Source organism: Pseudophryne corroboree, chromosome 12 (genome assembly GCF_028390025.1).
Source record: "Pseudophryne corroboree isolate aPseCor3 chromosome 12, aPseCor3.hap2, whole genome shotgun sequence".
Lineage (NCBI taxonomy): Eukaryota > Metazoa > Chordata > Amphibia > Anura > Myobatrachidae > Pseudophryne > Pseudophryne corroboree.
Window position 1 is genome coordinate 145,037,219 of NC_086455.1, and position 16,526 is coordinate 145,053,744.

The 16,526-nt window shown below is 42.5% G+C and overlaps 1 long non-coding RNA gene across 1 annotated transcript in view; it reads left to right on the plus strand.

Moving 5' to 3' along the window:
- The first annotated feature begins 10,837 nt into the window (after positions 1–10,837).
- The window catches only part of LOC134980507 (uncharacterized), a 72,699-nt gene continuing 67,010 nt past the window's right edge, over positions 10,838–16,526 (plus strand). Inside the window, exons 1-3 of the long non-coding RNA XR_010190418.1 lie at positions 10,838–10,893; positions 11,503–11,612; positions 11,756–11,816. This is a non-coding gene — a long non-coding RNA (uncharacterized LOC134980507). The remainder of the gene's footprint in view (positions 10,894–11,502; positions 11,613–11,755; positions 11,817–16,526) is intronic.

A 16,526-nucleotide genomic window follows, 5' to 3' on the forward strand; every position in this document is an offset into this window, starting at 1 on the left:
TCGAGGCCTCTGCAGTATCTGATCCTTGCAAATGGAATGGGTTTCATCAGATGATAAAAACACAGACTATGGTCCTTACGGTGGAAGTAAGGAGGTTGTTAGCCTGGTGGCTACAGACATCCCATCTGGACAAAGGGAGACCTTTTTGGATATCAGATTGGGAAATTCTGACAACAGATGCCAGTCTCCAGGGCTGGGAAGCAGTGTCAGAAAGGTTTTGTTTCCAGGGGCAATGGACCAAGGAAGAAGGTTGCCTGCCAATAAATATATTGGAACTTCGGGCCATATACATGGCACTGATTCAGGCAAAGGACATCCTTCGGGGAAAACCAGTTAAGATCTGCTCGGACAATGCGACGGCAGTAGCGTACCTCAACCATCAGGGAGGAACTTGCTGCCAAAAAGCTATGAAGGAGGTAAGTCACACACTAAAGTGGGCAGAACTTCATCATCCAGCCTTGTCCGCAGTGTTCATTCCGGGAGTCCTAAACTGGGAAGCTGATTTTCTCAGTCTACACACCATTCAGGCAAGCGAATGGGCTCTACCTCCGGAGGTCTTCAAGACTCTAGTTGACAAGTGGGGGTGCCAGAGATAGATCTCATGGCATCCCGTCAGAACAACAAAGTTCTCGCATACGGGTCAAGAACAGAGGATCCCAGAGCAATCTTTGTGGATGCCCTGTCGGTGAGATGGGACTTTCATCTGGACTATGCGTTTCCTCCAATAACCTTATTACCCAGGGTAGTGAGAAACATAAAGCAAGGAAAGGGTGCCGTGATACTAACAGCTCCAGCTTGGCCCAGAAGATATTGGTAAACAGATCTGCAGAGAATGTCGATGGATGCTCCTTTCTTGCTCCCTCAACGTCCAGATCTACTGATGCAGGGTCCTTGTTATCACAGACATCTGGATCGACTGTCTTTGATGGCGTGGCTCTTGAGACCTCTATCCTGAAGTCAAGAGGATTCTCACAACAGGTAATTCAAACAATGTTCAGAGCAAGGAAACCTTCCTCAGCTCGAATTTATCACTGAATTTGGCAAACCTATATTCATTGGTGCAGTGAATGGAAAATGGACCCTAGGTCTTTCAAAGTTTCCAGGGTCTTAGCATTCCTTCAGGCAGGAATGAATAAAGGTTTGAAGGTAGCTTCCTTGAGAGTGCAAGTGTCAGCATTGACTGTATGGTTCCAAAAGAAAATTCCCAACTTACAGGATGTACGTACTTTTTTCCAGTCAATGCCGCGCATTCAACCTCCTTTTGTTCCTCCTACAGTGCCTTGGGACTTAAGTTTAGTACTAAAAGCCCTTCAAGTTGCCCCATTTGAACCACCTAATAAAGTGGATCTTAAATGGTTGACAGCTAAAGATCTCTTTCTACTGGCCATAGCGTCAGCTAAAAGAGTGTTAGATTTAGGGGCATTGTTATGTCGTCCTCCATTTCTGATTTTTTATCTAGATAGAGCGGTTCTCAGAACTAAATCTGGGTATCTTCCCAAGGTGGAGTCTAAATTTCACCTTAACGGAAGAATGTGTAGTCCCGGCTTTCCAGGAACCAGGCCTTTCTGCGGGAGATGCATCGCTGGACGTGGTCCGTGCCTTAAGGATCTACGTGGATCATACCAGTGCCATCAGAAAGACAGATTATCTATTCATTCTCTACGGATTTTACAAGGGATGATGTCCTGCTGATAAGCAGACACAGGCGAAGTGGCTTTGGATGACTATTTGAGAAGCATCTCATGCTGATCTCCCTGTTCCGACTAATGTCTCTGCTCATCCTACTCATAAGGTAGGTCCATCATGGACAGCACAACGTGGTGCTTCAGCAGAACAGATATGTAAGGCAGCCACATGGTCTTCCATTAACACATTCATTAGACATTATGTCGTGGATACCTTTGCATCTCAGGACGCTGAATTCGGGCAAAGGATTCTCCTGTCCAATCAGGAGCGTCCCCACCACTAAATTGCTTTGGGTAATCTCAATGTTATCCTGTGGACCCTGCTGGAGAAATATACGTTATGGTAAGAACTTACCGTTGATAACGGTATGTCTCCTAAGTCCACAGGATCCACAGGGATCCCACCCTGACGCACCTGATTTGAGGATCCTTTTACTCACTAACCTCTTCCTTCTTGTACGGAAGTGTGTGCATGTGTGTTCTTCTCTCCTGATTAGGGCTATCTATGATGCTCCTGCCTTAAGCTTAGGGAAAACAACTGATTTGTCTGAGCCAGGAGGCGGGGATATATGGACGGGTCCGTTGCATGCTGGGAGGCCAAAAAGCTTTGACCGATTGGTGTAAATCTGCTGTCGCTTCATCATATCCCAATCATACGCCCCAGTGGAGCCTGGCCACACCCTTAAGCATGGGCCCCTACAACAGCATTCCCCCGGTGGGCCCTTCATGTCCCAGTCCGACACTGTCTAGGCCATAAACAGATGTGATGTACGATTGTGAACAGCATCATCTGTCATATAATCTTTAGTAAATGATTTTGATGTATGTTGGGGGGTTTTATAGAAGAAAGTTACAGTTACCAAGCAAGTTGCTCCTTTATACATATGCCACTAATAAAAATGTAACCAGATTAAATTGAAGTACATTAAATACAGTATATATTACTGGGAAGGTTATTTTCCACTAGGCGTCTCCATGACAAAACTTTTTTTCAAAGCCATTATTTATTCGTTATACAGAGGCTGCTGAAATTTGAAAATGCAAATGTTTAGTAACAATCCCGACTCAGGGAAAGACCTGTGCCTAGGGAGATTGGGGTATAATGGTTACTTTTTACTTTCTATACTAATAACCAGCGATTGAAGTGAACATTTAGACGTGGCGGCATGGAAAATGCAAGTGAATAGAATTTGATAGTGTTACAATTGAAGCAGTAGGAAAATAATAATAATCATTTTATTTATATGCTGCCTTTTTGCAATAGGGCTCAAGCCGTTTTAGAGAAAACATGAAAATAATACAGAGGTTTGTATTTGCAGAAAATACAGAAATGCAGAACATAATACAAAGGTGTGGCAGCAATTTTGAGTCATCCTGATCATTCTACCCATGAAGGATTTATGCAAGGCAGCCATTTATTATTATTTATTTATTTATTAACAGTTTCTTATATAGCGCAGCAAATTCCGTTGCGCTTTACAATTGGAAGTAACAATGATATAACAAAACTGGGTAATAACAAACAGTCATAGAGGTAGGAAGGCCCTGCTCTCAAGCTTACAAACTATAGGGAAATAGGCATGGATACACAATGATAGGCGCTATCTATTGCATAGTTGTCCACCAGATTGCAAAGGTTCTTGGTGGGATGTATGATATGGTCATACAGCAATGATGAACCGGGGTCGAGAGGAAGGATGAGAAGACATGTGAGTATATGTGTGGACTGTGCAGAGTGGATGCAATTTGATAGGAAGGTTTATGAAAGTTATGTGGGCGGTTCTGGAATTTGATACGCTTGCCTGAAGAAGTGAGTTTTCAGGGAATGCTTGAAGGTTTGGAGACTAGGGGAGAGTCTTATTGTGCGTGGTAGGGCATCCCACAGAGTGGGTGCAGCCCGATGAAAGTCCTGCAATCGTGAGTGGGAGCGAGTAATAAGTGTGGATGAGAGACGCAGATCTTGTGAAGAGCGAAGAGGTCAGGTTGGGAGATATTTTGAGATGTACAAACAAAGAAATGCGAGTAAATGACTTAGCTGGCGCTGTCAGAATGTAGGTCTCATCTGGGAATAACCATCAAACTTCCATTTGCATGTCATTAAGTTTCACCATAGGGAAAATGAAACAAAGTGGCAATAGTGAAGTTTGTTTAATACAGTGAGAAACAATTTACAAACACAAATTAAAATAAAAGGTATACAATTCTGTCAATATTTCCACCATTAGCTTCTGGTAACTCAAATAGTGCAGGCTAATTACCGTATGACAATGGAACCATGGCCAAACAGTTCCAATTTTGGCAAGGGCAAATGTTGGAAATTGGAATAAATCCAATCGATATCCACGCCGGTCACCGTTAATGTGCCTCGCGCTCCCTGAAGCCCCAGAAGGTTCCCAACGCGTTTCCATTCCTATGCTGGAGTCTTTTTCAAGGTATCCTGGTGTGTATTGACTTCCTATCACATGCTAGTATTTAAATGATCATTGGTGTAGTTTGGTTAATGGCCTTGTGTGTGAGTAAAAGTATTTTATATTGAATACGGTAGAATACAGGTAACCAACAGAGTGGATCTGCAGAGTGAATCTGCAGACAAATGTCTAGCGAGGAGTATTAGCCTCACAGCTGCATTCAGAATGGATTGTAGTGATGAGAGTCTCGTTCTAGGAAGACCAGTTAGGAGACTATTGCAATAATCAATGCGGGAGATAATGAGAGCATGGATTAGAGTTTTAGCAGTGTCTTGTGTAAGGTATGGTCATATTTTGGATATGTTTTTTAGATGCATGTAACATGATTTTGAGACAGATTGAATGTGGGGAATTTTAGGCGCTCTACATAGGATGACACTGGTCAATGGCTGGATGAGATGACACATAATGGAGGAGATACTAGGAGATATAAACGATCCTTATAAGTGGTGGTTTGGCATATTGCAGTATACAGGGCCACTTCCACCACTTCTAATAACCTTTAACATTGTTCTAATATGATAAATTAAAAGTTATTATTTTCCATTTACGTAACACATGTATGTATTGGGTGTGTTTGCTGGGTAAAGAAAGACCTGTGATAGGCAGGGCCAGAGTAACAATGAGGTGGATGGAGCTAAACTCCAGGCCTCCACATAAAAAGGACCATCATCATAAATACTGAAATTGTATTTCTAGTGTTCTCACAGAAATCTGCAAATTTTCTATTTTTTATGTATTTAGGGTGGATAGTTTACCCCATGTGTTTCTGGCTACACCCACACGACACTGGTCACAGCTCCTCCCCTTCTCAGTATAGGCCCTTGAACATTTTCAGCCCCTGGCCCATGTGTACCCTAATCCAATTTTGGTGATAGGGATTCTGCAATGAGCTGTGCAGAAAACAATTTTGAGAAACTAAACAAAAAAACATTGGTAAGCCATTATTTAATTTCCATAGTTTAATTTGGGTTGCAGTGGTTCAAAAATCACTCATCTGGAAATAAAAAAAAAGATTATTCGTTGCACGAAGAGCTAGACTTGGCGACAATTTGCTTGCATAATTTGCTTGAATCAAAACAATTTGTCGTTGTTTTTCTTTGTTCTTAATCAGACACATTTCCATCCCTGCAGCAGTCAATTACGCAGTAAAACTAAAGGCTCCAGCAAAGTAGAGAATATTATGTTTGATTCATAACACCGTTATCCGTACTTTGTCTGTAGCTTTGCATGTGATGGTTTAGTGTGACAGAAAGTTGACCTTATGTTTTGTTTGTTCTCTATCTAAATTGCAGGTACTGTAGCATGTGTGACCAGTGTCCTCAGACGTACGTGATCCACTACTCTGTGCACCAATGGGGTTATTCAGGTTTGTTAGCAAACCAAAAAAGTTAGCACTGGGCCAAAACCATGCTTCACTGCAGGTGGGGCAGATGTAACACATGCAGAGAGATTTAGATTTGGCCCGTAGTGATGTGCACCGGACATTTTTCGGGTTTTATGTTTTGGTTTGGGATTCGGTTCCGCGGCCGTGTTTTGGATTCGGACGCATTTTGGCAAAACCTCCCTGAAAATTTTTTGTCGGATTCGGGTGTGATTTAGATTCGGGTGTTTTTTACAAAAACCCCTCAAAAACAGCTTAAATCATAGAATGTGGGGGTTATTTTGATCCCATAGTATTATTAACCTCAATAACCATAATTTCCACTCATTTCCAGTCTATTCTGAACACCTCACAATATTATTTTTAGTCCTAAAATTTGCACCGAGATCGCTGGATGACTAAGCTAAACGAGCCAAGTGGCCGGCACAAACACCTGGCCCATCTAGGAGTGGCACTGCAGTTTTCTAGCGAGAGGATGAGTGCTTCCATCCTCATGTGAATCTGAACCACTAGCCATGAACATAGGCCCGGGCCTCAGCCGTTCCTTGCCACTCCGTGTCGTAAATGGCATATTGGCAAGTTTACGCTTCTCCTCAGACGCTTTTAATTTTGATTTTTGGGTCATTTTACTGAACTTTTGTAGTATACTTGACGACACAGAGGTAGAGCAGTGGACTACTGTACTGTACTGCTATATATTATATACTGGTGGTCATCAAAATTCTGCACTGTCCTCCTACTATATATACTGTGCACAACAACTAAAATGCACCACAGGTATGGATTGATAGTATACTTGACGACACAGAGGTAGGTAGAGCAGTGGACTACTGTACCGTACTGCTATATATTATATACTGGTGGTCAGCAAAATTATGCACTGTCCTCCTACTATATATACTGCGCAAAACTTAAATGCACCACAGGTATGGATGGATAGTATACTTGATGACACAGAGGTAGGTAGAGCAGTGGACTACTGTACCGTACTGCTATATATTATATACTGGTGGTCAGCAAAATTATGCACTGTCCTCCTACTATATATGCTGCGCAAAACTTAAATGCACCATAGGTATGGATGGATAGTATACTTGACGACACAGAGGTAGGTAGAGCAGTGGACTACTGTACCGTACTGCTAAATATTATATACTGTTGGTCAGCAAAATTATGCACTGTCCTCCTACTATATATACTGCGCAAAACTTAAATGCACCACAGGTATGGATGGATAGTATACTTGACGACACAGAGGTAGGTAGAGCAGTGGACTACTGTACCATACTGCTATATATTATATACTGGTGGTCAGCAAAATTATGCACTGTCCTCCTACTATATATACTGCGCACAACAACTAAAATGCACCACAGGTATGGATGGAAGTATACTTGATGACACAGAGGTAGGTAGAGCAGTGAACTACTGTACCGTACTGATATAATACTGGTGGTCACTGGTCAGCAAAATTCTGCACTGTGCTCCTACTATATACTACAATGCAGCACAGACATGGAGCGTTTCTCAGGCAGAGAACGTATAATACTGGTGGTCACTGGTCAGCAAAACTCTGCACTGTCCTCCTACTATATAATACTGGTGGTCCCCAGTCCCCACAATAAAGCACATTGAGCACAGATATTTGTAGCACACTGAGCACAGATATGGAGCATTTTTCAGGCAGAGAACGTAGATATTTTCAGCACACTGTGCACAGATATTTGCAAGCACACTGAGCACAGATATTTGCAGCACACTGAGCACAGATATTTGCAGCACACTGAACACAACTGAGAGAACGCTGCACACGTCCTCTCCCTATTATCTCCAATGCACGAGTGATAATGGCGGCGAAGCGCGACTCCTTAGATAGAATACGAATCTCGCGAGAATCCGACAGCGGGATGATGACGTTCGGGCGCGCTCGGGTTAACCGAGCAAGGCAGGAAGATTCGAGTCCGCCTCGGAACCATGTAAAATGGGTGAAGTTCACTAGATTTGGGTGGGTTATATTTACTCTGTGCAGGGTAAATACTGGCTGGTTTATTTCTACACTGCAATTAAGATTTCAGTTTGAACACACCCCACCCAAATGTAACTATCTGCACATGTTACATCTACCCCACCTGCAGTACAACATGGTTTTGCCCAATTGCTATCTTTTTTGGTTTACTAACAACTCTGAATAAGGCCCCAAGTCCCCTTGACAAATGTAGTTTACAATTAGTTTAAATGGCATATCATATGAATGCAGTTTTGTTATAATGGCTTGTGTTTTGCTTTTACAATTAAAATGGGAAAAAGGATATATTATGTGTTATGCAATCAGCTGACATTATAAGGATCAGCAACTAAACCAAATGGATGTTATTCTTAAGGATTAAATTGGAATCTAACCTAAAAAAAAAAAAAAAAAAAAAGTTGGCATTTAGGATAAGTAGCCAGAGGGAGGATGGGTGTTTGGCCACAGGAAACTGAAGACAATTGCTTAGACGAGAGATGTAGTAATTAGTGAACTGCTGATTAAACTCATTCTTGCCTAGGGAGAGCGCACACCTGCAAGGAGCCCCAGGGTATAATCTTTAAGAGAGAAGGACCATTCTTTGGCAACTTGTTAGTAGTCAATGGGTCACATCGACAATCTTCACCTATTTCACTATGGCAAAGAGGTGACTCCTTTTAGACTCTCATTATACTATTTCTCACATGGTAATGGGCTCAGAATAGGATGGACTATTACAAATACATGTTTAATGATTATAATGGAGAAGATGTACACTACTCTCTAAATTACCCAGAAATAACTCCTACATTAGTTTTAATATACCATAATTATCTTCAGTATAAGTCTAACCTTTCTAAATGGTACTGTTCAAAGCCAAACCCACAGATATTGTCAGTTGGATGTTTTCAGGAATTTATATGACATTACCACTGGTCCTGTAACATAATGTGCCATCTACAGACAGATTAACACATTCACTGCCAGGGTATCTATCTATCTATCTATCTATCTATCTATCTATCTATCTATCTATCTATCTATCTATCTATCTATCTATCTATGTTACCAGTGGAGTACCCCAGGGATCTGTACTTGGACCAGTGCTTTTTAATATATTTATTAGTGACATTGCAAATGTCATTAAAGGGAAGTATGCCCTTTTGCAGATGACACAAAGGTATGCAACAGGGTAGACACACCAGGTGGGGTAAAACAAATGATTGAGGATCTAGGTAGACTAGAGGAATGGTCAAGAGTCTGGCAATTACAGTTTAATGCCAAAAAATGCAAAATCATGCACTTGGGTCTCAAAAATCCAAAGGCTAAATACAGTATTAATGGCACTATACTGGAAACTACTGAGGAGGAAAGGACTCTAGGAGTTACTATTTCAGATGACTTAAAGGCAGGTAAGCAATGTAACAAGGCAATGAGGAAGGCTAGTCAGATGCTTGGCTGCATTGGGAGAGGAATCAGCAGCAGAAAGAAAGAAGTAATAATGCCACTGTATAGGTCATTGGTACGGCCTCATCTAGAATACTGTGTTCAGTTCTGGAGGCCATATCTTCAAAAGGATATTAATACATTAGAAACTGTACAAAGGAGGGCAACTAAAATGGTGCATGGCCTACATCACAAAACATACCCAGAAAGACTAAAGGCCAGTACTCACCAGCCGATGTCAGAGAGATGTGTGCTGAGCGAACCGCTCAGCGCACATCTCTCCCGGCGCTCAGCACAGCGCGATCTGTGCTGAGCGTGTGCGGGGGGAGACGGGGGGGGCGCTCACTTCACCCAGCGGGTGAAGTGAGCGACCCGCTAGATTGGCCTGCATGCAGGCCAATCTAGCAGCAGCGATAGCGATGCGCGGGGCTGCGCATCGCTATCGCTGAGGGGGCTGCACACGGAGCGATCGTGCTTAAAATCTAAGCAATCTAGTCAGATTGCTTAGATTTTAAGCAGCGATCGCTCCGTGAGTACCCCCCTTAAGAAATCTCAATATGTATAGTTTGGAGCAGAGAAGGGAAAGGGGGGACATGATAGAAACTTTCAAATATATCAAGGGTTTCAACAAAGTCCAGGAGGGAAACATTCTCCAAATGAAGAGAAGCAAAAGGACACAAGGACATGCACTGAGACTGGAGGGGGGGAGGTTCAGGGGAAATTTGCGGAAAAATTATTTCACAGAAATGGTAGTGGACAAGTGGAATAGCCTTCCATCAGAGGTGGTAGAGGCTAAGACAGTAGAGCAATTTAAACATGCATGGGATAGACATAAGGATATCCTTACAAAGAAATAAGGATCAAATAAGGTTAGAGATAAAAAATAATATAAAAAAAAAAAAAAAAAGGGGCAGACTAGATGTGCCAAGTGGTTCTTATCTGCCGACAAATTCTATGTTTCTATGTTTCTATCTATCTATCTATCTATCTATCTATCTATCTATCTATCTATCTATCTATCTATCTATCATTTGTTATAGCTGCCACTCCAGTAGAAAATCTCAGAAGGTCAGGGTTCCCATCCCATATTTTCAGTAACCATATATAGACTTACCATGCTATCACTTCCTGATGGTTTTTAAAGAGTTAAAAGCTATATGTCTTTTTGTGGATGCTTGGTGGACATTTTGAACCGTAACAATGGGTACGGCGGTCTTTAACAGACTGCAATGCTTAGCTATGTCTCTAAATCAGGCCTGGCCAACCAGTGGCTCTCTAGATGTTGTGATACTACACATCTCAGCATGCCCTGCCACAGTGTTAGCATTCCCTTATAGCAAAGCTGTAGCAAGGCATGATGGGACTTGTAGTTTTACAACAGCTGGAGAGCCGCAGGTTGGCCAAGGCTTCTCTAAATGGTGATCATATCTCCAAGAAGACTCTATTTACAAGTAAATTGGGTCCAAGTCTGTTCTAAACGGTGGCCATCACCTACATCTTAGAATGGTTAAGGAAGTGAATACCTGCCAACATATTATAAATGTTCTTCTGACCGTTGTGAGATTTGTGTCACTAGATAGTAAATCAGTTCCCCAACCTCCGCCATTACAGTCCAGGTTTTAAGGAAATCCATGCTTGAGTCCAGATGGTTATATCAAATGGACTAAGATACTTATTAAGTCACCTTTGCTCAAGCATGGATATCCTTCAAACCTGGACTGTAATGGCGTTTGGGAGACTCTGCTGTAAATCTCTATTGATGGTAGTGAAAGGGTTAAGAGCAAAGGGCCACATCTTTTTCCTGTCTGAGGTGATGTAGTACAGATGTAGGTTCTTGTATCCAGAAATCCTTCATTCCAGTGGCTGCTGCGGGCTGGAACGTACATGTGTTGTGGAGCATATATGGTATGGAATGAATACTCACTGGGCAAGATACAAAAATGAGCACACACAAGTCCCAGCAATGCAGTCAATAGTATGTCTCGATGGTGCATACGTTTTTATTGCTACAAATAGTGACAATAAGAAATTATACTTACGGTAGGTTTAGTTGATAATAAATATGCCACTAAATCACTTACTGTACCATCAAGTAACTTGTTTTAATTTGGCTGTGAGAACGGCTGTGTAACTTTACCAGCGATAACCCTCAATTGCCAGCCATCAAGAGCTGTGTTTGCCAACTCCAGTCCTTGAGAAACCACAACAGGTTATGCTATGCAGCAGTTCCACCTATGTTCTGCGGCTGTGGTACAATGCAGGCATTCACCCATGTAGAAACCTTACAATTCTAAGCAGGAGTTTCATACCTTAAGTCCAATGAGCTCAGCAGGACACACCTGTCACAACATGTGGAGGTAGGGACTCCCACAAATTTCAGGCTTTAGGTGAAGGAAGAGGAGAGGTGAAACTTAACCTGGGAACATAGAGAAAAAGAAACCTCTATTCACCCTCTCCAGGCTTCAGCTAAAACCTTTTGTTTAACGTGATTAAATCCTCTTTGTTTCATTACAGACATTCAGGCAAAACAAACACTCAGCTTGAAATAAGCAGCAGGCCTCCTCAATAGGAACCTCTTACCTGGCTTGTGTAAGACTGATGGTATCAGACGCACAGGTGTGCAGGTACAGGGAAAAGTGTGAACTGCTTCTGTTGGTGATAAGATTGAGTGATGGCTTCTTCCATTCTGCTGACCTCTGATGTAGAAGTGTTTATGCAAACAATAGCCAGGGCTTAGAGCAATGATTCTCTAATTCTATTCTTACAGGTCTTCACACAATGCCACGAATATTACAGCAAAGATCTAGAATATCACTTCTACAATTCAGGTAAATCGTTCAGGTAAATCACTGAATATAGTAAGCTCACCTGTGTTCTTGCACACAGGTTGCAATGTTTAATATTGCTAGAAAATACAATTAGGATTGTTCCTGCAATATTACGAAGTTACAGGTTAATTTCTAAACCAGATTGCTGCTCCAAATGAAGTCCTCTGAGTGCCGCATTCTTTCACTTTGCTACCAATTGCCACATTCGGCACCTGGGCACCTTTACTGTTTTTTTGGATTCTAAGGAGTGCCAGTCCCTGCATTGCTATATATATATATATATATATATATATATAGTGTGTGTGTGTGTGTCTGTATATATATATATATATATATATATATATATTCTGAAATCAAAACAAAATTAGCCATTAGCATGTATTTATTATTTTCTAGTAACTCAGTTACTACTAGTAGGTGAAAATGGTAACTTGTTTAGTTGTTACTATTGAGAATGGACTTTTCTTAATGGATATTACTGCACTGATCTGCCCATCATTCCGCAGCATTGTGCCTGGTTCTGAGCTGGGAATAAAGGAAGAAAGAGCAAGCATACACTTTTCACACAGAATAAGAAATTACTGGGTGAAGAAGTTCCATCTGGTAATTTGACGATTAACATGGATCCTTTTTCTGTGTAAAGGGGTCAACCCAGGTAGAAATTCCCGAGACTTCAACCCTGGAATTTACCGGGGTCGAAGGCCCGGAAATTTCAACCCAGGTTGACCATTTCACACAGACGAAATACCCATGTTGATCCGCAAATTACCGGGTAGAAATTCTTGACCCGGATATTTGCTTGTATTTGCTTGTACGTGTTAAACAGGGACCGGCAAAATGACCCAGCATTGAAATGATGGGTAAAAGCACCTTGGTAAAACCATGTTGAAGTGGAAATAATGGACGCTTTTAGTTGATTGGTGCGCTCTCCTTTAATCAATTATAGGCCAATTGGTCCCTGACGGGAAATAATCCAGTCCATCTGGGAGTACTTTTTCAGGAGAGTTGAGTACCAGCAAATGATTTATTTGCTTGCATGTTATTGCTGTATTTTATCTGTTTCCTTTATTTGTTGTCTGCCATAATACCAACTTTAATTAGTTTAATAATTCAAGAAAACCTCAACCTTCTTGATCCTTAGTTATCTAATGCTATTCTTGTGCCTATCCCAAGCATGTTTAAATTAGTCTACTGTATTAGTCTTTTGGTCAAGATATACATGACGAGTCACATTATTACGACCACCTCCTACATTTGACGTCAGCAGCATGTAGCTCATGAAGTACGTCAGGTGTTGTGCGCTGGCTTGGTGGGTATATAAGGTGTGCGATGGGCCCTCTGCACACATATCATTCGTTGCTGTCATGGGTAAAAGGGGCGATTTATCCGAGTTGGAAAAAGGGATGATTATCGGCTTTTGGGCCAAGGGTGGCAGTATTTCTGAAACAGCGCAGTGTGTGACCTGTTCGCGTGCTGCTGTGGTGAAGGTGTATCGTGACTGGACAAATGGCACCATTTCGAATAACCAACATGGAAGCTGTGGAGCAACAAGTGCTATTGATGTGAGAGGTGAATGTCGGCTACAAAGGTGCGTGAGGGCCGGCTGACACGCTACAGTGGAGCAGCTCACCATCAAAATGAACCTGGGGGCTACCAGACGTGTCTAAAATGACAGGTCAGCCCATCTAGTTGCTGTCCGTGCTGCACACGGTGGTTACTCTGGCCATTAGCCGGTGGTCATAATAATGTTACTCGATAGTGTAGAACAGTATGGAGAAATGGTAATGGCTGTTGAATGAGTTGGGGTGGTTTTGATCCTACTTAAAGCATGTGTCATTTCTGTTATGCTTTATAGTGTGTTCTTACATGTTTGTAGATTTTTATAAACCTATATTAATATTTGCTAGGCGGTTCTTGGGTGCGCCACATGTGGAGAGGTCCATTTGAGTCCATAAGAAAGAATTTGCTGGTCTGATTGATTTGGGAAAATATAATTGGTTAGAAGTCTTCAATATAAGGCTGATTTGAATTTTATTGACGTTTTAAAACAATAAAATCTTTTAAGGAATTTTATAGTGATTGGGTGAACTCTGGTATTATTGTCTCTGTGTAAAATCAAGAAGACTTAGTAACAGATCTCCTTCCAAATTGCGCTATAAAAATAACATTATTGGTGGTTATTAGGGCCTTAAGAACATTGGTGCAGTCATTTAATGAATAATGTTATAGTGATTCTGGTCATATTTTTTCAGCAAATCTAGCTTTATGTTGACTTTGCAACATAGGTTGTTCCAGTCTACTTTGGGGTGCATGGCGTGTGGCAGTCAGGCTGGCGGATGTCACATGGCAATTTCAGGATTTCCTGTGATGGCATGAGTTGAGTATTATGTTTATGTTTAGGGGGAGATAAAGTACCAACCAATCAGCTCCTAACTCTCACCTCACAGGCTGTGTTTGAAAAATGGCAGTTAAGAGCTGAATGGTTGATAATTCAACTCTCTCCAAGCTTTGACAAATATCCCCATTAGTTCTTTTACCAGTGGGTGTCAGTGGGAGGTATAGTATTTATTGTATGGACCTTGGAAGCTCGGAGTTCCCCCCTTTTAGAGTCTTTAATATTGGTTGACTAATTGAGTTATCCCTTGCTGTGGTTTTTTTTTTGGAAGAATTAAGTTTTAGGTCACAAATTCTGTTTTAACATGTACTTACTATGCATTAACACTGATTATTTAGTTTTCTACATTTTTCAATAGAAATGTATTGATTAAGAAATGGCTGCTTTGCCCAATTTAATGTCATTTTTATTTTAAGGGGTAATCTGCGGCTTAGTTTAGTATAGAGGTATACACTAAAGTTTTCCCTATGTCAGTGATTCCCAAACTGTTTTGAATTACGGCGCCATAGAGTATCAGAATTTTTCTCATGGCACCCCTAGGCCAAAAGTTTCTTATTGAGAAATGTAGAACTTTTTAAAATGAAGTACATTATGTTTATATGTTATCCTTAGGTTCAGTTATGTGGTGAGGAACAATATTTGCTTCTGTTTGTCCACATATTTTATGATTGGCAGCCACAAGCAGAGGCGGAACTACCGGCAGGGCAAGCAGTGCATTGCACTGGGGCCCGCCTCTGTCCAGGGGCCCAAGCATGTAATGAGTCAAACTGACTCATTACATGCCGCTGTGCGCTGTGGGCAACTGCTGCCCGCAGCACACAGCCGCCCACAGAGGAGAAGAGCAGCGGCACGGACGGGGGAAGGAGGAGGACGGAGGTGAAGGAGGGAGCCGCAGCAGCGCTTTGTTACTGGTGGAGGTGCTGCTGCTGCTGCCCCTTTGCTTCACTATAGGCTGTCTTCCAAGAACAGCCTATAGTGAAGCAGGGGGGCAGCAGCAGCAGCGCCTCCACCAATAACACAGCGCTGCTGCGGCTCCCTCCTCCACCTCGTCTACTGCCCGGGAATCGTCAAGCTGCACGAGGAGCCTGAGCCAGCGGAGAGGGTAAGTATAATTCTACTTTCTTTCTTTCTCGTTATTTCTTTCTTTCTTTCTGTCTCTTTCTTTATTTCTTTCTGTCTCTTTCTTTCTTTATTTGTTGGGACTGCCTGCCGCTATGTGTAAAAATGGGGGACTGCCTACCGCAATGTGTAAAAAGGGTGGACTGCCTGCCGCTATGTGTAAAAATGGGGGACTGCCTGCCGCAATGTGTAAAAAGGGGGGACTGCCTACCGCAATGTGTAAAAATGGGGAATCTGCCTGCCGCAATGTGTAAAAATGGGGAATCTGCCTGCCACAATGTGTAAAAACGGGGGACTGCCTGCCGCAACGTGTAAAAAGGGTGAATCTGCCTGCCGTAATGTGTAACAAGGGCACGCTGTCTGCCGTAATGTGTAACAAGGGCACGCTGTCTGCCGTAATGTGTGACAAGGGCACGCTGTCTGCCGCTATGTGTAAAAAGTGTACGTTGTCTGCCGTTATGTGTAAAAAGTGTACGCTGTCTGCCATAATGTGTAAAAAGGGGACGCTGTCTGCCGTAATGTGTAAAAAGGGGGACGCTGTCTGCCGTTATGTGTAAAAAGTGTACGCTGTCTGCCGCTATGTTTAACAAGGGCACGCTGTCTGCCGTTATGTGTAAAAAGTGTACGCTGTCTGCCGTAATGTGTAAAAAGTGCACGCTGTCTGCCGCTATGTGTAACAAGGGCACGCTGTCTGCCGTTATGTGTAAAAAGGGGACGCTGTCTGCCGTAATGTATAAAAAGGGGGACGCTGTCTGCCGTAATGTGTAAAAAGGGGACGCTGTCTGCCGTAATGTGTAAAAAGAGGAATCTGTTCGCTGTAAGGTGTAAAAGGGTCTCTACCTGGTGTTGTGGTGCTACTGTGTGGCGTAATTTGAAGAATGGAGACTACTGTGCACCGTTTTAGGAATTGGTATTATTTTGTGGCCACACCCCTTCCCCAGAAGCCACGCCACTATGTATTTTTGCGCGCGCCTATGGCGCGCACTGCCCCTGTTTTGCATGCAGGGGTGGGGCTCCGATGCCGTTTCTTGCACACAGTGCTAAAATGTCTAGTTACGGCACTGTTGCTAGGTATCCATTTCTCTGGCCCTGAGCAGGTCCCCCTCACCAGATCCTCTCAAGGGGTGAGGGGGTGGACTTGGATGGGATGGGGGGGGGGGGGGAAAGCATTTTGTCGCACCTGGGTCTGCCGCTTG